The following is a 26,543-nucleotide window of genomic DNA, read 5'->3' as shown; positions in this document are numbered from 1 at the left end:
CAGAAGGATTTCACCATGAATTTACTGGTGTGCAAAAGAATAAAAAACACCTAGTTAAAAGTCAGTGATATTAAACTTAAATCAGCTGACTAAAATCTGCAAGACAGTATTAGAAGACTGATTTGGCAGTACAAAAAAACTGACAGCAGCAGACAGACGTCACAAGCCTGGTACACAAAGTCCTCATGACATCTTAGTTTTGGTCCAGGATATGGCCTGGCAGTTCCTCACCCTCTTAATGATCTGTGACTCACCATAATCAAATCCAAGTAATTCATTAAAACAGCACTTGGAGAGGGCCAGTGTGCCCCAAACCTCCTGCAAATGGGAATTTCTTTAGGCTAAATCAATGTGATTCAGTGAAGTGTGTGCTGGCAATCAGAGGAGGGACTTTCAAAACTTGCCTACCTCAGATAATTTTTTCAAACCTAGAGCTACTATTTTGGCATGAGCAAGAAATAGTTGAGAGTGATTTAATTGTAATCTAAACATGTGCCAGATTTTAATTTTGGGACAAATGGGTGAATGGCAAGAAGGAAGAGTCACAGAGTACAACAGTAATTTAGCATTCTTTACGTAATTAACAGGGCTTTTTTTGAGGTTTTGCAGTGGTACCTTACAAGAAAAGTCTATTAGCTGCATTCTGTTGTATTTGAAGTCTCTCTGTTGACTTAAATGGAATTTCTCTTCCATGAGACAAGCAGAAATTCCTTCTGAAGGAAAAGATGCATTTGTCTCCTAGCCAGGAACAAGTAAATCAATGCTCAAATATCCAGAGTGCCAGGGAAAACAAAGGGTTAGCTGGGCTGAAGGGCCTCACGGTTGCTGGGCATGCTTTCAGCAGGACTGGTTTTTACACTGGCATTTGGCAGCTTGCACTCTATTTTATGGTGAAAAAATGGACCCTTATGATACCTCTGGTAGGAGCACAGTGCATGGAAAGAAATGAATCCCGTGCTAAATTCTACCTGAGCCTCTGGCAAGTGAGCCTGACCCTCTTGAAATGATTGAATTCACTAATGGGATCACTCTCTGAGAGGAAGGAGATAAATATCCAGACCATTTATCCCAATCAGATTATTAAACATTTAAAAATGACATTAAAGGGGACGATGCACAGACTAATGCCCATATCAGAACTGGCAGCCCCAAAGGGTGTTAGCAGCCCAAATTGCTAAAGCCTCAGTGTGGAGGTGCTAATCACAGAGCTGGGCTGGGTGTCTGGTGAAAATGAACATCCATTGCCTCGGGGCTGCAGTTTGACTGTTCAACACCACAGCAAAGCAGTCAAACAGAAAAAGCAAACCAATATTCAGGAGAGCGCTGCACAAAAGCTCAGATCCTTGAAACAATTGCTTTGTTGTTCTGCCATCCTTATTTTTAGCATATTTTGGTAGGATAGACTTTTCCTTTTTGTTTCAGCCTGGTGACAGTTAATTAAATAAACATTTCACTGGATCCTGATTCATATTTTATATGATGAAGTGATTCAAAGGAAAAACCTGTTTGAACTGCAGTGGGTAGATGGGTGTGGGGGGTGGAAGTCCTTAGATAAATAATCACATCATTTTGTGTATCATCACTTAGTGTTTTTCATCATCTTTTCAGCTCCCTCTGATATTTCTTCTCTAGTTGTCCATTCTGTTTGTTTTGTTAAGGTGACACATGAACAAATCAATCTGTCTGCTGCTCTGAGCAGCTAAGCCCTATGCATCTGTGTTCCTGAGAGCTGAGGAAAAAAGAAGGGGACAGAAAATAAATTCCTCATAGAGTGCTGGAAGAAGATTTTTTCCTATTTTTCTGACAATTCTGTTAAACCCTGAAGGGCCATTCATTAGGTTCTGATATTGGATTTTGGACCAGAAAGGCTACTAATTGGAAGCACCAAATGCTGTATGATCACTTATGTGCCTTGACCTCAAAAGGGAAATCAAATATATCCTTAGAAACAAATGGAAGAAGACACATTCATTTCACCTCTGAGGATAACCACCCACCTGTTCTGTGGAGCTCTGCTGAGTAACTTAAAGGACAGTGGGAGGCTGAAGGAGAACTGGAGCTCTCCTCAAGCCTTCATGACCCAAACCCTAAAGCAAGGAGTGAATGTGACTGCCTGTGTAGCAGGAGTGGGCAGGAAGGTGTTCCCACTAATTGTCTCCCCCTCTTCGTGAAGAACCAGAACAGACCCTGTCTAATTGGCTGCCTCTAACCCTGGGGCTACTAGGTAAACAAACCAGGAAAGAAAATGTTAATTCCAAGTAATGACACAATTGCAGTTATGTGACTTTCATCCCACACCCCAGAGAAAACTGGGTTTTGACATTTGATGTGGCTGGAAATAGGGAATGCAGCAGGGAATCCCTGCTGAGGATAGCAGCTAGTGAGAGTGGGTTAGAATCACCTGGACACCAGGGGCTTTTTTTCCTGTGCAGAAAATTTTGATTCTTGCTTGTCATTATAAATAATTTTAATGTTATATTAATTAACAATAACATGGCAGGCAGCGGAGAAAAATCTGTGTGTTGAAAATGGCAAAAATGTATTGGATTTCAATGATGAGGTAAATGATACTTCCAAAGACTCAAAGATTTTAAGCACAGGATAAACTTTAGTCAGTTTGTTCTAGAAAATTTAGGCCAGCAAACTTTATACAGTCATTTCTGTAATGAGCTTAATAACTTAAAGATAAACTAAAGCATTTATTTTACAGAAAGGCCAATCTTACAGCTGAGAGAAAATTTACTGCATCACTTGGAAAGTTGTGCAATTACAATTATCCTCATTATAAAAATGTGTTCCTCCTCATTATTTAGGTGCTGTTGTTGAAAGCTTAATGGTTCACACTCATTTATATGGGAAAAAAATAAACAGTTTATTATGAAGTATGGAACTACGGCATAATGTTCTCAAAAATTAGTTCAATTTTAATGAGGCTGCAGGAAAAGTAAGTTATGTGTTCATTTTTGTTCTGGCTAGGTGCTGAAACGCAGCTGTAAGGGCTGTTCCAACCCAAGCAGGCAGGCTGAATTCTCACACAAAACCCTGCTCTCTCAGGAGACAATGATCAAATTTTCATTAGGACCTTTGAATCTTTCTGTTGAAATCCTTGGGCTATAGGCAGATCCAAAACAACCTACTTTTAAACCAAGTATTTTACCTTGGGGGACTTATTTGATCTGAAACACAGCTGCTTTTCAATTTCTAAGTTGACCAAAAACTATGCATTTGAAATATACCTTGGGCTTTTGAGTTCATATACAGAGGTACTTGAAAATGCAAGTGTAGCTCTATATTATTTTCCTAGAGGATTGTGGCAGGAAAAGTTTATAAATTTAGGACAGCCCCCGAATTTCCACACAATTTCCATTCACTTTTCACGTGAGCCTTTTTAAATTGTCAATATTTACCTGGCAAGAGCAATTTTCCACAATGCCAAAAATGAAAATAGAAACATAACTTACAATTGCAGCAAAACAAAATGGTTTTCATGACACCGGACTGGAAAAAAAAAAATTAAAAATATAAAACAGATTGAGGCTAAGCCAACATTTTGTTTCAGTGCCTCACTCCATATAAATAAATCTGTGCCAGAGGAATAAGATTGCTTAGCATCACTGGAAGCTGAACAGATGCTCATTTCTTTGTGATTCTCTGTCCATCTCTGTGGAACCTAAATTTCAAGCTGATACTAAAGTCTGCTACTGATAACTCCTTCTTGCCTCTATCCACTTCCCAAGGCTGTTTTGCACTTGGAGTAGTGTTCTTTTGATTAATGCATGGAAATACAGTCTTCTAGTTTTCTCAGATGATTTTCTGCTTCTGCTTTGTGACTTTACTCCCAGCTGAAGTTGTCACAGGGACAACTTCAGCATCATCCCCCTGGTTTTAAGTTGCTGAAATAACCATCTATTCAAGGAAAATGCCAAGAACACTTTTGAGCTCAGAGATGCACTCCTGTGTCCCTGGACCTTTTTCAGCTGTTCCTTGTAGTCTGGGAGGGAAAGTGGGACAGATGTTTGTCAATAGCAGAGAACCTGCAACTCCTGCAATTCATGCTTTTTTAAAAATAGTCTCACATGCAAGGTTTAATCTGAATTAACTCTTGCAGCTGACCCTGGGTATGTTTTCCTTACACTCCCCTATAATATATGATACTGATCAAGGTAAGTCAAGAGTCAACACTAAGTCAGATTCCAAACCGAAAAGAGCAAAGCAACAAATTGCCATTGCACAGGAAATGACTTGGGACACATGGCATACTGCCCTGAGTTATTGTAATGACTAGAAAAACACCCCAAATCTAAAACCCTGACACAGCTGTATCAAATTTAGCTTTTCTTTAATTTCCACCAGTATTTTTTCCCATTTTCTTTTGCTATATAAAATGTAATCCAACAGTGAGCTTGCAAAATCCATGGATGTCAGTTATAGATTTTTTTTTCCTTTCCCTGTTCTGGGACACACAGAGATACCTCTCAGCTTTTCCTTTCCTCCTAAACTAAAGTCAAGAAATAAGATCCTACTCAGGATTAATTCTTCATAGACAGAGATGAAAATTATATGCTTCAAAATAAAATCTACTGCATATTATAGCAATCATATAAGAAGAAAAAAACAAGTTCAGAGTTTGATATTTTTGTTACAGTGGAAACTGAGGCTCCATTTAAAGGTTGTTTCAGGATGCAAAGAAAAATATTAGGGTTTTTTTGTGTTTTGTTTTGACAAAAGTTCTGCATATAACAAATAGTGTTCCTAATTTCAAGACAGCAGCTCACTCATAGAACCATCTGTAAGTTCTAAAGATTTCCTTAGAGCCTTAGACATAAGTTATACCTCAGCAAAGGTCAGCTCTCCCTTTTAGACTGTTGAGAAGGTTAATTTGACCAGATGAATCCAGACTTCACCCTGAAACTCAGCTGACATTTTTAGATGAAAAGTGAGTGATGGTAGTGAGGGAAAGAAATCAGTCTCAGCTGCTTCTGTTCAATCACCAGGGAGAGCAGAGCTGCAAGCATGAAAACCCCAAACTCCTCCTTTACTGTGTCCATATGAGAGTGGGATCCTGGAGCTCAGCAGCTTCAAAGGATTTGTTTTTCACACTGTAGTAACAGTGCAGTACAGATTTCAGTAGCCAGTTAGGAGGAAGAGGGAAGGGGAGAGGTGCCTTTGCCAGTTGAGGTGGGAGCCTGCCTAACTGGAATGGAACATTCCTCACTCTCTGCACTGAGTTACACGTGAAGGGCAGAGAAACAGGGATCCAAAATTTTAAGGAGATAAATGGAAGATAAATGTTTTCTGACCTTGGAAGAAACAAGTGTCTTGTATATCTGTGTCCACACATATTACATATCTGTAGCATAAATATATATATATATCTACACCCACACACGGACATGTAAAGGAATTCAGCTGAAAACTCCTGAAAATACCTGTTTCTCACAAGACAAATAGGAATGTTTAAGCTGCCTTTTTTCACCTACAGTGCACAATGCACTTTTGCAGAGCTGAGTAATTTTCAAGCAGGCACTCTGCCACTTCAGCAGATGGGTAAGAGCACAGCCATGCCAGCCAACCAGCCTGTCCCTGAAGTTTGGCACTCCCTTGCCAGCTCCCCATCCCAAAATTGCTTGAGCAGCATGCGTTGTTTCACCTCTGGCTAGTGGGGATTGTTGCTGCCTGAATACGGAGCATGAGTAAACTTTTAAAATTCCTCAATCAGCAGAATAAAATATCTATTCTGGGAGGTAAATCCACCACGGTTTGGATTTTCTGGGAAAGAAAAACAAGGGAATAGGATACATGCAGTGTTATGTGCTACCTGTGATCTGCCAGAGGGTTCACACCATTGTGAGGAAGCAGCAGGAGTTTTGGAGTTAGGGAAAGGGGCACAAAGTGACACTGACAGAACTGCTGCTTCTCCAGCCACGCTGGGAAGCTCAGCCAAGCTGTCCCAAAGCCTCTGGGATCTCATCCAGGATTCAGCAACCTTGGGAGCAGCAGGGTGAGGACAGGATTTGCTATCCCTGATGAGTGTGGCTCAGGCACCATGGCCCCTCAGGGTGTCTCTGGCCACAGACACTTATCCCTGGGAAACTCCTGAGATTTCCTGGCTTTTTCTACAGATAAGCAGTAGGAATTTTCACTCTATACAATTTTTTCTCATCACTGCCTTAATATCAGACCATTTATGTAAGTTCTGCTTCATGTAAAAACAAGTCAGAAAACACGTCTTTAAATTCATTACTACTTAATGCTTTCCAAACAGCCACAAGCCGTACGAAAAGCTGCAGGTGCAAAGACTGAAATCCTAGATATCATAGAACCACAAGAAAGGGGGGTTTTGTGTCTTTCTGATAATACTGCATCAAAGCACAATAGTTAAAAGGATCTCGTATAAATTAGTCACACTGCTTTCACTTCTATTTAGGGCAGTTTTCTTTGGGGTAAATCCTTGCCTGCAAGGGGGTAACCCAGCCACAGGTAACCTGTGGGAAGTGAACACCAGAGGTATTTGGAAAGTACTGATGTAGATGGCTTTGGAAATGTTTATCTTAATAACAGTGAAAGGAAAATAGAGCAGTTCTTCATTGTCAAAGATGTGTATGCTGCAAAACATTCAGATAAACGTGTATGCATGCATGGCTGAATATACACAAAAATATACGTATGTTTTCATTATTGTATTAATATGCTAATAAAGTTAGGAGAATGATCTGGAAGTGTCATCATTTACCATAGGTGTGCATGCTGTACAACAGCAGCTAACAACTTTCCTTCAGTCGTGGTTGTAATTAAGTAGGAGGAAAACTGCAGTGGCTTCATGCTAGAAGACTGACATGATGTCAGGTTTCATAAGTAGTAAGATGTGGAAAATGTCAAATTATTGTTGAGGGAGAAAATGTCAAGGATGCACTTAAAATTAGATTTCCTGTGCAAGAGCCCCAGTGAACAAGAGGATGTAGAGGATGATTATGACCAATGTCCAGATGCTGCCCTTCAGCACAGTGATGGCTGGGACTCAAGAGCACAAATCTACTGCAGTTCTTCCCTGACACCTGAAAATTGTCCTTACTGATAGCACAACAATAGGGTATAACTTCCTCAGAATACTCTCCTGCAGCTTTTCAGCTGTGTTGCTTTAGTCTGAATTAGCATAGGTCTAATTTCTCCCTTTTGTGTTTTTTTTTTTTTAATTTCCTTTTTTCTTAGCACTCTTGAATATGAAAGTGCATCATTTACTAAACCAACACATCCTGAAATTACACATCATGCAAGAAAGCTTTAATGGCTCACAGGACTGGCATGCCCCAGTTTAGAGAAGTCTTCAGTGAGGCAGGACATACTGCAGTCAACTCTCTGTGATCAAAGTACTTGAAAGTGAGTAGGCAGCTTTTATCAGTAAATGCTTGGTTTTAAATCATAACAGCTATTCAGGTTTCCTTGTCCTTGTTTGTAAATTGCCTTTTTTTTTTTTACCCCACATGTTCCAGACATCTACCAAGGGAAAAACTCTAAAATTTTATGGTGCATCTGAGTGGATGATTAATCAATCTTTGAACTTCCAACTTGAGTGCTGCACAGCCACAGAAGGTAGCTGTTAGGCAGCATTAAAAGTGCGCAGCTTCCTGTCATTCAGCACACATTTCTTCTCTCCCCCTTCCCAGTCCCCTTTAGAACTTCTGTTTCCATATTGCTAGTAATAAAATAATGCTATTTTTATGGTTTAGAGCTATATAAACTATTGAAGAGTCTTTAAAAAAAACATAGCCACTTGTTTTCAAAACTATGTTTTTTCAAGTTTTTTACAATGCTGTAGCTAGATGAATTTCCAAAGGGGAAGCCACAATTTTCTGACAAAAGGACAAATAACATCAGTAGAGAACCAGGACTTCCCTGCACTACAGTCACTACATATGGCAGAGTAAAATACCAAGTGTGCATTATGTTTGTGTCACTGCTACTGCACACTTTTGCAATAGAGTAAAAGTGAAGGGAGGACTTCAGTGATGTCCCAGAAACCCCACAAGAGGAGAGTGACAGGTGTCTCACACCTGGAAATGTCTGCACATGTCCTGTGTGCACCCTGAATTTCACAAACCAACTCTTTAAAAGCGCACCTAGCCTTCATTTTCATTTTGGAATGTTCCTTCTTTTTAAGACTGGATGCATTGCACTCCATCTGAACATGAAGTGACACTGGTGATATCAAAGAATTATAAAATGTTTAGGTTGGAAGGGACATTAAAGACCCTTTAGTTCCAACTCCCTTCCATGGGCAGGGACACTTCCACTATCCCAGGCTACTTGGATCCCCATCCAGCCTGGCCTTGGACACCCCCAGGGATGGGGCAGCCACGGCTGCTCTGGGCAACTTTTATGAATGTCCTTGGAAAAATTTGGAATTATATTTTTGGGTGGCTTTATAAGAAAAAGAACAGAAAGAATAACTGGGTTAGAGAAAAAGCTATATTATGAAAATCAAGGCACTCCTCATTATTTTGTTGCAAGTAAAATGTCTCTGTTACAGTTAAATCTTCAGTGTCCCTAGAGAGAGGAAAAATACCTTAGATTCTGCTTGTGTAATCTCTGAATTTTCCATTTTAGACAATATTAACACCAGTTGAGAATTAAATATTAATATTTCTGAATTTAAATTACTGGTATTTGCACTTAAAATCCAAGTTTTATTACGATTTCAATAGTCTATGATAATTTCCTTCATGTAGATTTCAGTGTTTCAAATTTCAATGCAGTCTCATCTATTTTTCATTTAGGATAAGAGTTTATAACTACACCTTTCTCTTTCCTACCTATTATAATTAGAAAAAGATAGTTATCAGTAGCTGAAAATATGTTTTCATTTTTTACCTCAAGTCAAGATAGAATTATCTATATTAATGTAAATTTTCCCATACAAAGCAGGTGTACTTGTGTGATACTCAGTAGAAGATAATTTGGTTTTTATTAGAAAATGTCTGGCTAATAGGGGGTCACTTTTACTTTTAAACACATTTTATTACTTAATTGACTTTCTAAAGATATAGTAAAGAAAAAGATACAGAAAAAAACACCCCTAAAATGTTACATGGTAAAAATTATATATATAATGCAATTATTTTTTATCTAGCATGAAAAATAGAAGATTCTGCTGCTGCCTGGGGCATACACCTTCTCTATGTGCAGCTGAACTGTCTCCGACCTTTTTTTCAGGCCTTTAGGTAACAAGTTGAGCAAGCAATGTTTTGCAGCCTACGCTTTGACCTTCACTTCAGATTTTGGTTAGAAAGTCATCTTACTGCAGTCTTCAGCTTGCATCATGTGAAGAAACCCTATCATCTGAAATATCCATTGCTTTCCCAGAAAAGCTGAAGAAAATTCAGGGGCATCAGAGGAAGTGAGGATGTGTTTAGCTGGACACCTTGGTGTCATGGGTGAAACAGCACATCATGGGCTGGAGGCTCACTTTGTCTTGCTTTATCTTCAGTGCATTTTTTTGTCTCTGTTTATGAGCCACAGAGTCAAAATAATGAGTTTTGTAAGACAAAGTAGGAATGTTACTTTATATTTTATAGAATTCTGAATTCTATCTATTTTTTTGCCCAAAAGCCTAAAATGTACACATCCCAATCAACACACATGATTTTATTCCAAGTATTTTTATCTTTAAACTGGGTGTTTGCATTATATTTATAACTTTTGACTTATTAATCTTAGATTGTCTCTTTGTCTTACTGCAGTCAATCCTTTGCTGCTTTGGAGCATATGACTGATGTGTGTGGGATTGTTTTCCTGTCTCTGGAATTATTGGCTTCATTTATCCCTATCATGTCCACTGCCTCTTTTGTATGAGGTCTGGCATTAGGAGATCAGAGTAGCTGAAAAAAAATATAGCAGGAAGGCAAAGAGAAAAAGAAAGGAAGAAAAAGGAAAGAAAGGGAGGAGGAAAGGAAAGGAAAGGAAAGGAAAGGAAAGGAAAGGAAAGGAAAGGAAAGGAAAGGAAAGGAAAGGAAAGGAAAGGAAAGGAAAGGAAAGGAAAGGAAAGGAAAGGAAAGGAAAGGAAAGGAAAGGAAAGGAAAGGAAAGGAAAGGAAAGGAAAGGAAAGGAAAGGAAAGGAAAGGAAAGGAAAGGAAAGGAAAGGAAAGGAAAGGAAAGGAAAGGAAAGGAAAGGAAAGGAAAGGAAAGGAAAGGAAAGGAAAGGAAAGGAAAGGAAAGGAAAGGAAAGGAAAGGAAAAAGGAAATTCTGCCTTCACTGCAGTTTCACTCAGAACTTTCACTGTGAGGTAAAACCCCTGGATATTTCTATGTGTAACCAGCAGCCCTTGTGCTACAAGTGTTACAGGGACAATCTGGGGTTGGTCAGGAACTGCTGCTATTTTCCTCTCAGTTTCCAGTTTCATGGACCTAATCCATATTAAGAAGATGAAACACTAATCCAAGAAGATACACCAAAAGCCAACAAGCACCTTCTTACCACCCTGCAGACCACTAACTGCTTCTTCCTTATCTCATCACAGATTCTTTCTGATTAGCAGTCTCAGCTTTCCACACTTCAGGTTCTCATAGTGCTATGGATTCTAAAGAAATCACAAGATTCCTCGATTTACTGATGAAATTATTTACATGCCAAGGATGCCAGCCAAACTGCTGGAGAGAGCACCACTCAATGTCTGCTCAATCCTGTTGAGAGGATGTGAGAAAAGCACAGGTTGTGAATAGAGCTTTGCTGGAGTTCTTTGTGGGGATTAATTTCACTAGGAAAAGATTACAGCAGCTGTTAGCTCTGCTTTCTAACACGAGTCCCTTCTGCTGTAGGATTTGAGGATATTATGTCTCCCCTCACTTGGATGAAAATACTCAGGAACTGTGCTCTTAGGCTGTGTGCCAGCCCTTGCATACCTGAAGAAGGGCTCATATTACTTTTTTGAAAGCTAAATATCTGTCTGAAGTACAGCAGTACAGCCTGCTGTCACACTCACTCCCTGGGGATAAAAATCTCCCTTCTGGGCACCTCCCTTCTGCCACCGACCACAGGAATAGCTGAGGAAAAGGGAAACACTTATTTTGGGCGAGGTGACTTAGACTTCCATACAGCTAAAGGTGGACATGCATTTCCCCACTGCTCACCACAACTGGTACATGTAGAACCTGACAATAGTGCCCAGAATTGGAATTTTTGGTGCTTACCTGCAAAATAAACATCTAATATTCAATATTTTAAAAATATGGCCAAAGCACAACACCAGCGTGGAAAATAGAGTGCAAGATGTCCTTGGAAAAATTCGAGGATACCTTGCTGATACAAACAATTGGGATTACACTCTGATCCTTATATTCTACTTTCTCTAGCCAGAACACTTTCCCAGGCTGTCCTTGAAAATTCATTGTCATGGATTTTTTTTCCTCCTTTTTTAAATTTTTTTTTAAAATATATTTCATAAACGTTCCAGTTTTTGAGAGCAGAGTGCAGAACAGGAGCTGCAGCGTTGCTGGTAAAAGTAAGCCAAAATACCTTAGATCAGAATTTGATCCACAGGTAGAGGTAGGCAGAATATGGAGTAATGTCACCAACTTTAAAGGAATGATAATTAGAAAGTTAATTGAACCTTCAGGTAGCAATTACTTATTTATTTTCAGCATAGCACTTTTGTCTAACAAGGAGAGAGCTACGAGGTCCAATATCTGGAGAGAGAAATGGGGTTGTCACAGCAAGAAAAGAGTAGCACAGATCTTTTGATAACAGTGTATTTAAAAAAAAAGAAAAAAACATAATAAAACCACTTTGAGTTCAACTTTTCCTTGTGTTTCGTAAGTATCACAGAAATAAAACTCACTGAGATGTAAAGCCCTGAAATTATAAATCCATCTTTATCCAAGATGTTGACTGAGATTCACTCAGGCTTTTCCCAAGACATCATTTTCATCTCCAGAGTTCCCTGATTGATGTGCATGTTAGAGTCCACCTTTACTCAAACAGCTTCCCAGTAATTGCACCCTTCTGATTTGCTACAGACTCTTCCCTGCCAGATGCTCCCACTCCAACCCTTCATGGATCTGTTACAGGGAGGTGGAATTGTTGCCTATGCTAATCCTACGTTATTGTCAACAACAAATCCATCATGAGTTGAGCTGGTAGGACATTATTCAGAAAAATACGTTTCCTGATTAATTTCTCTATTTTGCATTTCACTAATGCAAATTCTCTTCTGCTGTGCTTAAACAAAGAACTTTATACAGATCCAGGACTGGATCAACCCTTAGCATGTTCATCTCCTTCAGATTCCAATGCAGTTCCTTATTTTGAGCTCACTCTGAATATACTTTACTGTTCAATAAATATTTATTAAATGGACTACTTGGATGCAGCAGTGAAATTCAGCAAGTAATAAAATTCTTGTAAAAACTTTTTGCTCCTAAATGATTACCTCATATTTCCCAAATGTGCCATGCAGAAAAACAGCTACCTAACGAATAGCAGAGTTTTGGGGTTTTTTTTCCTGTTCTCTGTGAGCCATAAATGTTCTTCCACATCCTAGAACACAGAAAGAACACTGCATAATGATTTTTATGGATATGGAATGTCTAATAGGAGTGAAACATAAACAGACCCCATTTTAAAATTTTCCTAAGATTTTCTCCTACTATATGAAATCTACCTTATATTGTGAGAATTAAGTTTAATAGAAGCAAAAATCGTATGTAGATAGAACTCTTTATTTCTAGGTTATATATACTGGTCTAGTGGCTCTTAGTTCCTACTACCTTAAAATTTAGTGGAGCCCCAATTTACAACAGTGGTTTAACCTGAATGACCATCATTTCCAGTGAGAAAGTGCTAAATGGATTATTTTCATTTGTTCACAGAAAACTAGTTTTCATCCAGAAATAATTTAGTTTGGCTTGCCACCTTTCTGCTCAGCTTTCCTCCCTGTATTGCACAGGTCCAGTCATATGAAAAAAATAGATTCAGATATATTGATTTTCCTTCTGATGGCTGCCTGTCATCAGGCAGGTGTGAGAATCTCCTACAGAGGCAAATGAATGAGTTTGCACACAGCTTCATGATGTAGTTTTTCTGCTTTTATTTTTCTTATATTTTTTTCACCAGCCATGCCAGCTTAACCTGAAGGTGAGCAGAAAATCTGGTGAAATGTGAAATATGAATGCAATTAATTTGGCCTCTGACCAGGCACATAACCTTTGCCGTCTCTATGCTAATTTGTGTTGCACTACCTATTTGCGCCTTTCACTCCCAGAAATCCTCTTGAAACTGAAAGGGACACCAGCATAAAAAAGCCACTCTCCAGCATGAGGAAGAGAACAACTTGTCTTTACAGAAGAAAGGGCTTATTAACAGTGTTGGGTTGCTATTCTATCTGCATCCTTTTGGAAGAGGTAGAAAGGAAATTATACATTCAACACGCATCTAACCCAGGGACATACTGCCAGTAGCTTTTCCAAAAAGTGTTACTGCTCAAATAAAGCTGATCTATGAGCCTCACAGCCCAGAGAATTTTACAATGCAGTCAGCATTTTCTCCTTTGTTCCCTTGATTGAGCAGTCATAGATTTAAAACCGAGAGATTTACCAGGCAGCATAAGAAGAACACAAACCACGTGATTTAGGTATCCGGAGCGGAGCCATACATCCCACCACAAACCACGGGGCCCAAAAGGCAAAGACCTTCAGGGTCACACCCCACAAAGAGACAGGGATGGCTGGCAAAGGGTGCTCTCAGGGGAAGGGGCTGGGGAGCACCAAAGGCTGCCCACAGCAGGATCAAATCCCAGTCAAATCCTGTCCTCAGCAGCAGCACCCTGAGAGCTACAGGGACCCCAGGCAGCTGTGCTTCTGCCTGTGCCATGGTCAGTAGATGATATCTGGTCCAATATTGACACAGCCATTAACCACAGTGCAAAATGCATCAACTTAACCCTGCTGGTAGCCAGATGTGACCTGAGGTGGAGTAAATTTGTGGCACTGATGGTCAGTGGCTATGAGTAACAGCTGAGGGAGCTGGGGCTGTTCAGCCTGGAGAAAAAGAGACTCAGAGGTGACTTTATCACTCTCTAAAACTGCCTGAAGGGTAGTTGTGGTCAGGCGAGGGTTGGTCTCTTTCTCCAGCCAGCAGCTAGCAGAACCAGAGGTCACAGACTCAAGCTGCGTCAAGGGAAATATAGGTTGGATATTAGGAAAAAGTTTTTCACAGAAAGAGTGATAGAGTACTGGAATGGTCTGCCCAGGGAAGTGGTGGAATCACCACCCCTGGATGTGTTTAAAAAAACCCTAGATGTGGCACTTGGTGCCATGGTTTAGCTGAGGTGTCAGGGAACAGGACGGACTCAATCTTGAGGGTCTCTTCCAACCTGGTGATTCTGTAATTCTGTGTGTTGGCCCAGAGTTTTGAAAGAGGTAACTTCATACCTGAGTGGCACTCAGAAAGCCAGGTTCAGACACAGATACTAGCATTAAACAGTAATTTCTTTTCTCCTTGGTAGAAATTAACCTAATTTCAACTGTGTATGGTTGTAGTTTCTTCCAAAGACTGACAGATTAGAATGGATTGAAAGCAGCCAAGGAGGTTCTTTGTAATTCATAAAGGCAGACACGGTGATGTGGATTTAAAAATAAAAATCAATCTGAACCCTTGCTTGGAAATTAAAGAGAAACCATTCTGAGTACTGAATCAATTACTGACAGCTTTGAACTGCCAGATTTTAAAGATTTAAATTGAATATTCCAACTCGAGTCACAAGTGAAAATGAGTGCAGACGCTTTAATCACTAAATGTACTCCTCACCAAAAGTATGATCAATGGAAGGGAGGACCCAGGATTTCAGTCTTTGGCATTTCATATCAGCACTGGTGTGTTCTAGTGAACACCTGGGGAGCCAGAAAGAAGTTGTTCAAGGCCAGATGATCAAATATGGACAGCATATCTCAAAGTACTGCCTCCACTGCTAGGTTAATATAAATTCTCTTTTCTTTTTTTAACATTTTTTTAAAGTCTAAACCAACAGTTTCATGTTTGTCTTGTGTGATTGCTGTTTGGTTTTTTGTTGGTTTGCTTTATTTTTCTCTTTAGCTGTCTTTTATTTTAATGAGAACTCAATCCCTCAAACTAAAAGGAAAAAAAAAAAAAGTGTCCTGTGAAGATATTGGAGAGACTCCTTCTGTGACTCAGATCAATAGAGAAAGCTAACTTTGTTTTTTTTTATCAGTTTCTGTTTATGCACTTGCAAGCTGTCATAAGTGACACCCTGTGTGTGACTTACTGCACGTGCCCTTTCCCTGCCACGCTGCTCATCCCTGCCCCTCTCTGCTCCACAATGGCCTTGGATGCCAAGCACAGGAAGGGAAATTCACTGGAAATTTCCTCAAGAAACAGAAATCAGAGAGCACCCAGTGCTTTAACAGCTTGGTGCCTGTGTGTCCAGCATTTGGGAACACATGACAGCTGGGGAAAGGCTCCTGTCCATTGGAGCAATGTTGCTGAGAACAGCAATGCAATGCTGCTCCAGCCCAGGAGCTCTGTGCTGGAGAGGATTGTTCTGCACCTTCCTGTAGAGCCATGGTTTTGGTGTCACCTTTGCTTCCACACAGTGCTGTCATGAGGTGGAATCTGAATGAAGATTTACAAAAATTTTGCTGTGTAGTGACTGCCTGGAAGGCTGCTGCAACCCTGTTGCTCCCAGTAGATGGATTCTTACACAGATCGGGAAGTTTGGGTTCAAATCCCACAATTATTGTCCCTTGTTTATGGTGGGCTACAAGTGTGAGGAATGCTGTGATGTGTTAGAATCACACCTTCCCTTGGAACAGATCAGAAAACCTCTGAAAGAGCAAAGTTTGCATTTTAAAGGTGTGTAGACCTCTTTTATAGACACTGTGGCTCAAAAGGACCAGATAAATTTCTGCAGACTTATGTAGAGGAGGACTTCATCTGAGAAGCTGCCCTGAGGAGACCAAGCACAGCTGAAGGATCTGCTGGCCTGGGAGGGTGGAAGGGAGGATGAATGCCAGAAACCATGAATCAGATTTTGCTGCTCATGAGACAGTTCCCTCTGCTGCTATGAAGAAACAGTGGGCTTTAATAATGAAGGAATTGATATTCTTGTCATTCAGCTAATTAGCTACAATGCTTCTTCCACATCCTCTGCCTTCCATGGAAGTCTCCTGCCTGAGGACTGTGCTAGCTGATGAGATCTGTGGATTAATACAGAGAGCAATAGGCACTGAGCTATACCTTCAATCAGTTCAGGATCCTGGGGCTGAAAAATATTTATGCAACAGCTGGAGACTAGGAACACTACTTCCCCTCGCCGTGAAAAAAATTTAAGAGGCATTAATTACTAAAAAAATCTTTCAAGACAAATATTTACCACAGAGCTATTACCTCTTGTATAACTTTACAGCCAGCATAGAAGAAAAAAAATTAAAAATATTTCAATGGTTTAGACTTATTGTAATAATATTGCCTATTTTTGCATTACTAGCTAAGATGGTGATCTTACCATACCAGGGTAAGGAACAGCTCTCTTGTATGAGAAAGGGCTAAACAGATTAAGACTTTTCAATTTGGAGTACAGATAAGTGAGGAAGAAATGACAGAGATCTATAAAATCAATGGAGCAATGGAAAAGTGCACAGAAGACAATTATTCACTTTTCTTCTAATGCAAGGATTAAGGGGAGTTAAATGAACAGATCACAGATTTTAGAAAGCATATAAAAAAGTTCACAGAAAATGCAATTAAAACTGTGAAGCTCATTACCACAGGATGCTGGAGATGCTAAAAGTTCATGTGAGTTCTGGGAGTAACATACTGGGGAAAAAAACCCATTGAGATTCTTTTCCATGCAGGCACTCTACACATCTCAAGGTTTAAGCTGCGACTCAGAGGAGTTTTGAAGAACATACCTCAGAAATATGACTCTAAGATATCTACTGCTTTCTTCTGATGGAGGTAAAATTTCTTGGCTTGATATTCTTTCAAGCTGGCCTGATGCAATCATCTCATGCCATTATTAATAGATTTGCAGCCACAGAGAGCTGCAAAGCTGACACCCAGCCGTGGATATTTTGCTGTAACAGAACCCACTGTGGCTGTTGTTGCCTGTGGGATTAAAGCCACTCTACAAAACACACACTTCTAGAGAAGAGCCACAGCAATGCTCTGGTCAGCAGTGCCTCTCATTTTCCCATCTGCAAAGAACTAAAGCAACTCACTGTATTTTAGCCTTTATAATTATTCAACAAGGTGATTTGAAGGTACAAAATGAACCCCAGTGAGCAGAATAGTAGAAAAGGAGTCAGAAAACGGCTCCCAACTCTGACTTGGTGAGACAGAAAGTTATGAAGGACTAATAAGGCATTGGCCTTAAAGCTGCTACAGATCTCAGTGAAATCCACCAGACAGGCTGCAAGTGCTGGGTGCCAGGAAAGCTCTCATGGATGCCAAGCAGAAACCTGATTTGTGCCACTTGTCTGAATCAAAAGTTTCATGTCCCATACACAACACATTGGGGAACATATAATTTGTGTATTTTACGAAGTAAAATTCTGGCAACATGCTAATTATTCAGTTATAAGTAATATTTCCCCCCTCATTGTTTTCTGAACTTTTTATTTTTCCTTCTTTTAACAGAGGAAGCAGAGAGGCAAAACTGCAGTAAGTCTGCAGAGAGAGTGCTTATCCATGTGTTTGATGTGATCTGCAGAGTGGCTGTGGCAGCATGTACAGCAGCATGGCAATCTTCCTGCCACCTCTGTTGAACAGAAACCTGGTGCTAGGCTTAACTAGATTGGCCAGAGTCTTTTGGTAAGCAGCAAAAGGTATGCAGATGCCCATTTCATTTTGATTGACAAAATAGTGAGAAAAAAAATGAATAATGGCAGCAATTTTAGCCATCAATTTGGTATCCAGTAATAAATTTAAAATAAAAAATAAAAAAAAGAAGGGGTGGAGGTGGATAAGTACCTGGATTATCAATGAGTAATTAAATGCAGATTAAAGATGTAGTAACCTAGAGTCCAGTCATGGAAATGTAACTGTCAGATGATGTGGAAGCTGGCTGTTTTGAGGGAATCTGATGAATGCAGGCTCATGGGAAGCTGTCACAATGATGAAACAAGCCCAGTCTGGGCTAATAGATTTATCTATTTCTACCTGGCAGATTATAATAGGATTTGGAGCCATCCTGCTGATCAGTGGGCATCTGCAGAAAGCTCATCACACAAGAAGTGTCATTTGAAGTGGATCGAAGGGAATATTTTTTGGAGCTGGATATCTGGAGACACCATCACTTGAAGAAAAGCAGAGAAGGAAAGCTGCATTCTGGGGTATAACTTGCAACAGATTGTCAAAACGTCTGCAAAGAAGTAGCTAAAATAGCTGATAAGCTGCTGTTGTCTGTTCCTGAAGAATTCCCACAGGAGGCTCCTTCCCTTCCCTTCCCTTCCCATTTCTCTGGAGAACTAACAGTGTTGTAGATCCCAGTGCTGCATATTTTTTGACTGAATGTACAGACATTTTGATAAAGCTGAGGCTGAAATAATCAGTACTTCCAAAGCCTCAAAGCCTCCAGCTGAAATGTGGGAAGAGTCAATCAGCTTTCCCAATTTTCTAAAGATAGGGGCTAAGAATACACTCTTGGAAAGCTGGACAAAGTATTATTAAGCATATTTTGCATACATGACAGGGAGAATTAATAAAAATCTTTGTTCTTCTAAAAAAGAAAAATGCTATTGAATCAATGCTTTAGTGTAGAAAATGAACAACACTATTAGGACAAAAGCATCAGAAAAAGCCATTCCCCTTTCCAAAATAATTTAAAACATGAAAAAGCAAAACATGAAGTATACAAGGAAATAATATCAACCTTATTTTCAAACCAGAAAGGTCAAACTCAAGTACAGCTGAAGGGAGATTGTTATGTACACATAATACTGAAGAAATCCATGACAAAACAAATTTCATGCATAATCCCTAAACAAGGCTCACATTTCCTTCCTGTGGTACACTTATGGTCACGCTGTCCCATCAAGATAGAAAATGTGCAAACAGTAAAAGGAAGGCATTTGATTCAGATATCAACGGCACCAGGGGTCAAGGACAAGCTTTTCAGAAGGTTCTGCAAACAGACCTGACATATCTAATGGCCAAAAGAATGTACAAGCAATTCATTAACTCCAGTTTACCTGCAGTGGCCAGTGGATTTCCTTTATGATTAGAAGGCAGAGTTGTGCTCTGTGAGCCTTTCATTCAGTGAAAAAGTAAGAGAGTTAAAAAATAAATAAATAAACAATCTGGAGCCCTGGGACTGTACACACCAATGGCACCTAATGTAAAGATGTGCAGCTGCTGCCCTCCCTGGGAAAACGTTTTTTCAAAATAGAGAGGCAAAAAAATAAAATCAATTGTGGTGTCAAGAACAACTCCTCATTCAACCCTTGATCTCTGTCAAGGGAATGTCTGCAAAGACAGTGACACTACAGATACTCTGCAAGTACTGCAGGCAAGCACCTGGGCAGATCAACTTCTCATCCTCAAATTTACCTCTCACTTAGAGTGCAAAGTGAAAAACAAGAAATCATTTTAGAAACTGTACTCTGGTTTCCTCTTTGTCTTCTGAGCACATAATCACACATGTTCTTCCACATGGTTTTCTGTACCTGCAACACACCTTCACCTATAAGAGTGGCTTGTAGTGGATGGGACATTTAATGAAATCTCCTTTGCTGGTGCCCTTCAGAGAAAAATTTAGGATCTTATTGCTCACACGGGACATGAGCCAAAACCTCTTATTAAATTCTGTGGGTGTTGGATCACAAGGCTCTAAAAAGTAATAGGAATAAATGGGTTCTCCTGGCTAACCATTCATTTTTCTTTAAAATGGCATTTCATATGCTTTGCCATTTTATGTACACACCTTTGGCTTCGGACCAAATCCTAACTAGTGTAAATCAGTCTCACACCATGGGTACTGGAGCTGCACAAGCTAAAAACAAGCCTGGAACTGGCTGACTGCAAATAAGTTATAGATTTACCTGCTTCTGTATCACACTACTAGTTCCTGTTATTGCTTTGTAAAGTGCTTTGGGAAATTAAGGGAGTAGTAGGAGCTACATTAAATTAGATCCCAGTCTAATACAATCTGACCTGTATTTCACAAGGAAAGAACTTGCACTTCTGAAATGCTGAGCAATGATTTTTAGAAAGTATTAAAAGTAAGGTAGTTCAGATGGCTCTATGATACCCTGTTCAGAATCACATGGGAAAATCTATTACTGGCAATTTTTTTTCTCTCCTCCTAATTACCATTAGTGCTAATTAGTAAGTATATGTTAGTTCAATCTCATTGTTGCTCCATAATGTTTAGCTGAAAACTACGATAATGAATTCCAGTTTCTTCAGACAAATGTAATAAAATGGTGATTATTATTCCCCAGGGCTATGATAAAATATAATTTGGGGTGCTCTAACAAGCTTGTAAATGAAAAGTTTGATACCCATCAGGTACTGAAGCTGGCACAGTAAATATAAGGAATAATTAACAATGTGATGGAACAAGGAGGTCACTGCTCTCTACTCAAATCCAGGTGCTGTGACCACCATGGTATGGTCAAAACTGCTTGGATGGACTGGTGGTGTCCTTATCTTCCCCTGGTTCACTTCTTGTGCCTCTATTACTCTTGAAAATTGCCCACATATTGAAATCCACCCACACCTACTTCTGTATGGAATGAAAAAAAGCAAACTCCCACTTTGTTAAATAAAAAATATTTTTTCCCATCAGTTTATGTAGGCTGTGCATAGTTAACAAAATAGAATAAAAATTGAGCATAATTTAGAGACATCCACTGTCCTGTCAATGCACTTACAACACAAATTTTGGGTCCTATCCCAGATGTGAGTGCCTGTCCAAAGTGCCATCCCCTCTCTTGTGACAGTGTCACAGGAAAGGTTTCTTTGGAATGACATATGGAATGACCTTGGTGAGGAGCCAGCAGAAAGGTGTCCAGGAGAGTTTGTGACAGTCACTTATCCTGAGGAACTGTGACAAATGGGCCAAGACCACACTGCTGAACCCTCTTCCACCAACAGACTTCCCAGAACAAACGTGAAATAAAACTGTTTGCCAGGGCCATGCAACAGGCTGAACCCACAAGAATGTACAGTGCTTTTATAAAAAATATACATTTTCTGTTATCCTATATATCCAGTACTGCCAAAATTACACTTTCTATAAGAACGGAGGGAGGTACAAGAGTGGGAGTTCTTGATCTCACTCTGGCAACAATCCATAGGAATTCATGCCCCAGAATTCTTACTTTACATAATCCAATTTGTACAAACATGTTCCTCTAGTCACATGCTGCCGTGACTGCTGCAATCAAAGGAGTTACACAGATGGGGAAAGGGTACAAACCCAGAATGAATTCCACCCTGACCAGCTATCCCCTCACACTGCACACCTCCACTTCCCTTCATGTTCCATAAACTGAGAAATTAAATTTTAGAAAGGAGTAACATAGGAAATGCACCAAAACCCACCTTTTATTGCAGAATTAGTTTTACAGCCACAGATAGATCTTTAAAGTGTAAATGTTCATGGAGTTTGATCTCTCCATTTCAAACTCTGAAAATTAAACTCCTTTCCATGATTTAAAAAAAATCCCAAACAAAAAAGTCAACATCCACCTCCCCTTAAGCCCAAGAAATTGCTGCTAAAACCAAAGTACATGAAAGGAGGGTAACAGGATTGTCTTAATACTATAGGAGATCTGTGGCCCTCGGTGTTTCCATCCTCATTTTATCCTAAGTGAATGAAAAAGCTCTTTAACAAGTTTACTGTAATAAAAATTATCTTACAGATGCTCAGGTGATGCAGGGTTGTGTCAAAAAGTATAAAATATGGAATATCTTGTGCACATACATGTCTCTGTGTATATGTGCAAATCTCACCAAGCTGAGAAAAACTGCCCTATACTTTTTTTTTTTCTTTGAAAACAAAATTATCCTTCTCTGTCTCTCTCTCCATACCTGTAGGTACAAAATGAAAAAAAAAAAACAACAAACTTGCAGTTGTCTTTTGTTCAATGGCGTTGCACATCTGGACAATAAAGAGGTGAATTTAGTGAGGGGGAAGCTTCTAAACCAACACTTTTGATATCTTGCAGCACCCTCTGCACCAGCTGAACAAAGACAGTGCAGACTTCGCCCACCCTGTCCCATTGCAATCCAGAGGGAAACTGTGGGAAACAGACACAAGGCTCCATTCCAAGAGAGTTGCACCTATGTATTCTCTTTTTTTTCTTTTTAACCCTAACCCCTGAACTTTTACAGAACGTCTTCATTTATGAGTCACTCAGAGGCAACCCACAGAAAGTGTCTGTGTGCTGCAGCACATAAACATTGAATTTGTTTGGGGACCTGCATTGCTCCCCAGCCAGTGGTCACCTGAGCCCTGTTTTTATATGGATTTCACTCCTGTGTCACCTTACTCCAACCTGTGCCACCTCTCAGACTTCATCTAGAAAGGAACATGAAACACATGCTAACTTTCTGCCCAAGCCCCCTGTGCTCTGAGGTCAACCAAGCGGCAAACAAAAGCACGTCTTTCTGGCCACTGATGGGGCAGGGAAAGGGTGTCCCCACCCCTCTGACCTGGGGGAAGAGGTCACTATTTCAGCATTTTCCACTTTCTGGAATAGGCAAGCAAATGACAAGTGAAAAGCAGGTTGTTGTTGTTCCTAACTGGCAGGGTTATACACAGGATATATACATAGAACTCTCAGCTTGACGTAAAAGCAAACAAGCCAAGCCCCCTGTGCTCTCATTTTTGCAGTGGTGGGTATTTGCAGTGAACTGGAAAGCTGTCAGAGGAGAGGTGTTACTTATTTGAATTCTAGAACACTTATTTGCTAACTAAGTAAAAAAGTAGGAGAAGTTTCACATGTTATCTCAGAACATGCGAAAATAAATCGATGCAAATACAGGGAAAAGGGCTATCACTTTGTGCAATCATAAGGCAAACTCCACAGTGACAGCTGAAGGGACAAGTGCATGAAAAAATTGTAGTTTTCTAGCACAGAATATATGATTTATTTATAATGAAAAACTGCAGAGTATAGAGGTTTGGGCTTCTTTCCTTTTTTTTTCCCTAAAAAAAAATTTGTTCTATTGTTTTGACAAATTCCCTTCTGCTGATTTTAAAAACTGTATAGAATGTATTTTTTCCCCTTCACTTGCAGAACAATTTCCTTCCTATTAATTGCATCTGGTTTGTCAAAGGAATGGAAAACTTACAAGGGTGAGAAGTGTTTATCCAAAGTACTTATTTTAAAAAGCAAACCATTGAGCTTTTAAATTGTATTAACAGAAGACCTGTAAAAATGCTCTATAAAAATGTGTAACCACATAGAGTGGGTGGCTTTCCCTTCCAGAAACTAAAAAAGCACTAAAGTCTCCTATGTGAGCAGTCTCCCCAATGTCCTCTCAAAGGTGTCACCCCATGACACCACAAGGAGGAAGAGGAAACCACCTGTTAAAATATGTACATATATATATATTTGTAAAAGAAAGGCAGAGAACTTTTGTTTTCAAAGAATTTCTCAGTAAAGTTTAACACAATGAAACTAAGAGTGTGAAAGAAAACTAAAATGTGATTAGAAACAAATCCCAGAAATAATATCCACAGTGTACCCTGCAGCCAAGGGGAGTCTGCTTTATCACTCAAATAGCACAGGGACAATAGAGATTTTATCTGTGTTGGAATGATTGCAGAGAGTGATCAACAGAAGGTCAGGGGAAATTTCAACAATAAATATTTGTAATCACTCACTACATCTTCCTAAGGTGTCCAGTAAGGAAGTCTGTATTATTTTATCTGGTGATCTGGCTCAAGCTTGGTTTCTTGAGGATAAGACCAGTGGGAAGATGCAATAACAGATATTTTGCAAGAAAAAGCTCCAGTTTTGCTAACACTGATCTTCTAGCACTAAAAATTGACCACAGAAGTTAACTACCATGTGTTAATTATATTTAGGAGGCAATGATTAAGTAACCTACTCATATAATTTACCTCCTGCCTTCAAGGCTTAATTCTTCATAACATAAATAGAAAAAATCCGAGCTGCATTTCACTTGAATATTTTGACTTGCACTTTGATGTGTGGGAAGATTTTAACCAAGCAGTTGCTAATGTAGTAAATAATGAAAACAGAAGCAAAATAATAAATATGGCTTGGCAACTAAATAAATACAATATTAAAAAAGAAAAAAGGGGAAGTGGATAAGCAGGGAAAGGCTTTCAAGAAGAAATTATCATCTTAAAAACACACAAAAGATATCAGAAGTCTGCATCACAATACAGGTCCAGTCTTTAAGTTTGCCCAGGTCTGAAAGAAAGGACTGTGTACACAGGGACTGGGTCCTGCTCAATAGAATATGCCTGTTTATCAGTTTTACACCAGGCACATTTCCATGCTTTTTATAAGATGTACGTACTTAATTAGCTAGTTACTGGTTAAAATGAGAAATAAATGTGCTATAAAACATAATACAGTTGGATATCCAGTAAAAGACTTTTTAAAGCATAGAATTTGGGATGCTGAGGACAAAAAGGAAACCATTAGGAACAGGAATGATCTAAAGTAATAAACTATTCTGTTAACCTTTCCAATCCCTTCACATCCAGTGGAAACTACATAAATACTAAACACTTTTCCCCCAAAATAACTTTCAGCAAAACTTCAGTTCAATGTGATAGATAACTGAGAAGGGGGGGAAAAAGGAAAAAAAAAATACAGAATTTTGGTAGAATATGAGTTAAACCTTACTCATCACAGCTTCAGCAGAAGGTAATAAAGGAAAGGACCAGGTTCAATAGAGTTCTGCTATTACTTCAGCTAGATTTCCCCTTATTGCATATCCTTGAGCTTGCCTTGTAGTGGAAGAAAGAGAAACTTAAGAGTTGCTTAAACAGAAGCCTTTTGGTGGGGTAGGGACAGGAGCTGGTGACAGTGCTGAAATATCTGTGCATTTCACGTACAGCTGAGTGTGCATAAGGGTAAGGCTGTCTAGGGAGAGCTCACTCTGACTTACTGATGTGCTCCAAGTCACAGCCAGGAGTTTTTATCCATTTTTCCAACAGAAGATGAGCAGACAGGCAGCATCCACATGGGTATACACGTTCCTTTAGAGGTTTGTCTGCACAGGGGTGAGAAGCACTGTTGGCTGCCCAGGTACACAAGCCACATTGCAATATTCCCCTCTTATTCCTCAAAAATAGAAATCTGAACAAAATCAGAGGCTGTTCCTGTGCTGATGCCTGCAGGAAGGTGGTGAAGAGTTCATTGAAACTCCTCCTGGGAAGCAGGTGGGATGTGAGGCAGCACCACTGGGTAGGTAGCAATAGAAATCCATGCTCTGTGCCAGGCCAACGGAGCTTTGAATGAGAGTTTGGCTGTGCCACAGGCTTGATGCAGCAGTTTGATGGCTTCAGCTGCAGCAAGGCAATCAGGGGAAGGTGCTTTGAGAAGCATTTTTAATTAATCTAGTTTGCAGAGAAATATTTAAACTAAATGCCTCCCAGTCTTGCTGGCCGTGGTCCCAGCACGGCAGAGGCAAGGTGGCAAAAGCTCTGCACACAGCTCCAGAGGAAGCACATTGCAGTATTTGGAGCTATGTTTTCAAGCACTGTTGAAAAAAATCCTGAGGGAATTTGGACTCTGCTCAGTCAATGAAAGCTCACTTGACAAATGAGGGTTCCCTGGCCCTACACACTCCAGCACTGGTCAATTCTTTGTGATTCCTTTCCTCTCTTGGCAGTGAAGCTTGTGGAATGCCCCCTGCCCATGGCAGCAGGGCTGGAATCAGATGATCTTTAAGTTCCCTTCCAACCCAAACCACTCTATTTTTCTACGATTCAGCAGCAAGCATTCTTGTACAGATAAAAGGTTTATAGACTTGGGATTGGACTGGGTCACACTGTCCTTGCAACTAAACATCAGTCTGAGGCAGCACACTTTCCTCCCACAGTGAGAAGAATAGCCTCTAATCAGCTAAAGCATTTCTTCCTCTCTTGTTCAGAAACCTTTAAGAGAGAGTATTGCTGCCTCCTCCTTTGTGCAGTGACTCCCAAGAAAAACGCCCCTTCAATTGAAATTTCTTCTACTTTGAATTCTGCTTGCAGGCCCTGAAGTTTAAAACACTGGTTTTACCACTTAAAGTGCATTAAATTTAATATAAATGTAATGCAATTGCATGTAAATTTAAATGCAATTACAGTTCTTGGTAATAAAAACACCTATATTGAGAGTTCATAATGTCAATTAAGTATGCCAACCACACTGAGCTGTCACTGGACTTTTGGGATTTCCATTGATGCAAGCTAATCCTGAAAAAGTTCCTGTAGTATGAGTATAGGAGCCTTAAATCCACCTTTTCTATTTTTAATTCCCTTGTGTTGGCAGGGGGCTTGGTGCCCCATGGAAAGAGCAAGGAAACAAATATTTAACTGAAGCTTTCATATCCTTTCCAT

At 39.7% G+C, this 26,543-nt stretch overlaps 1 long non-coding RNA gene across 3 annotated transcripts in view; it reads right to left on the bottom strand.

The window, feature by feature from the left end:
* Positions 1-26,543, bottom strand: part of LOC135306365 (uncharacterized) — a 55,874-nt gene that overhangs the window by 5,226 nt on the left and 24,105 nt on the right. The window contains exon 4 of one of the 3 annotated variants that reach the window (XR_010367166.1): positions 16,154-16,203. The exons of the other annotated variants lie outside the window; for them this stretch is intronic. This is a non-coding gene — a long non-coding RNA (uncharacterized LOC135306365). Of the gene's footprint in view, positions 1-16,153; positions 16,204-26,543 lie in introns of those variants that run through there. 3 annotated transcript variants of the gene reach the window in all.

Source organism: Passer domesticus, chromosome 8, assembly GCF_036417665.1.
Source record: "Passer domesticus isolate bPasDom1 chromosome 8, bPasDom1.hap1, whole genome shotgun sequence".
In the NCBI taxonomy this organism is placed as follows: Eukaryota; Metazoa; Chordata; class Aves; order Passeriformes; family Passeridae; genus Passer; species Passer domesticus.
Note: the sequence above shows the minus strand (reverse complement) of the source record. Positions and strands in the feature narration are given on the sequence as shown.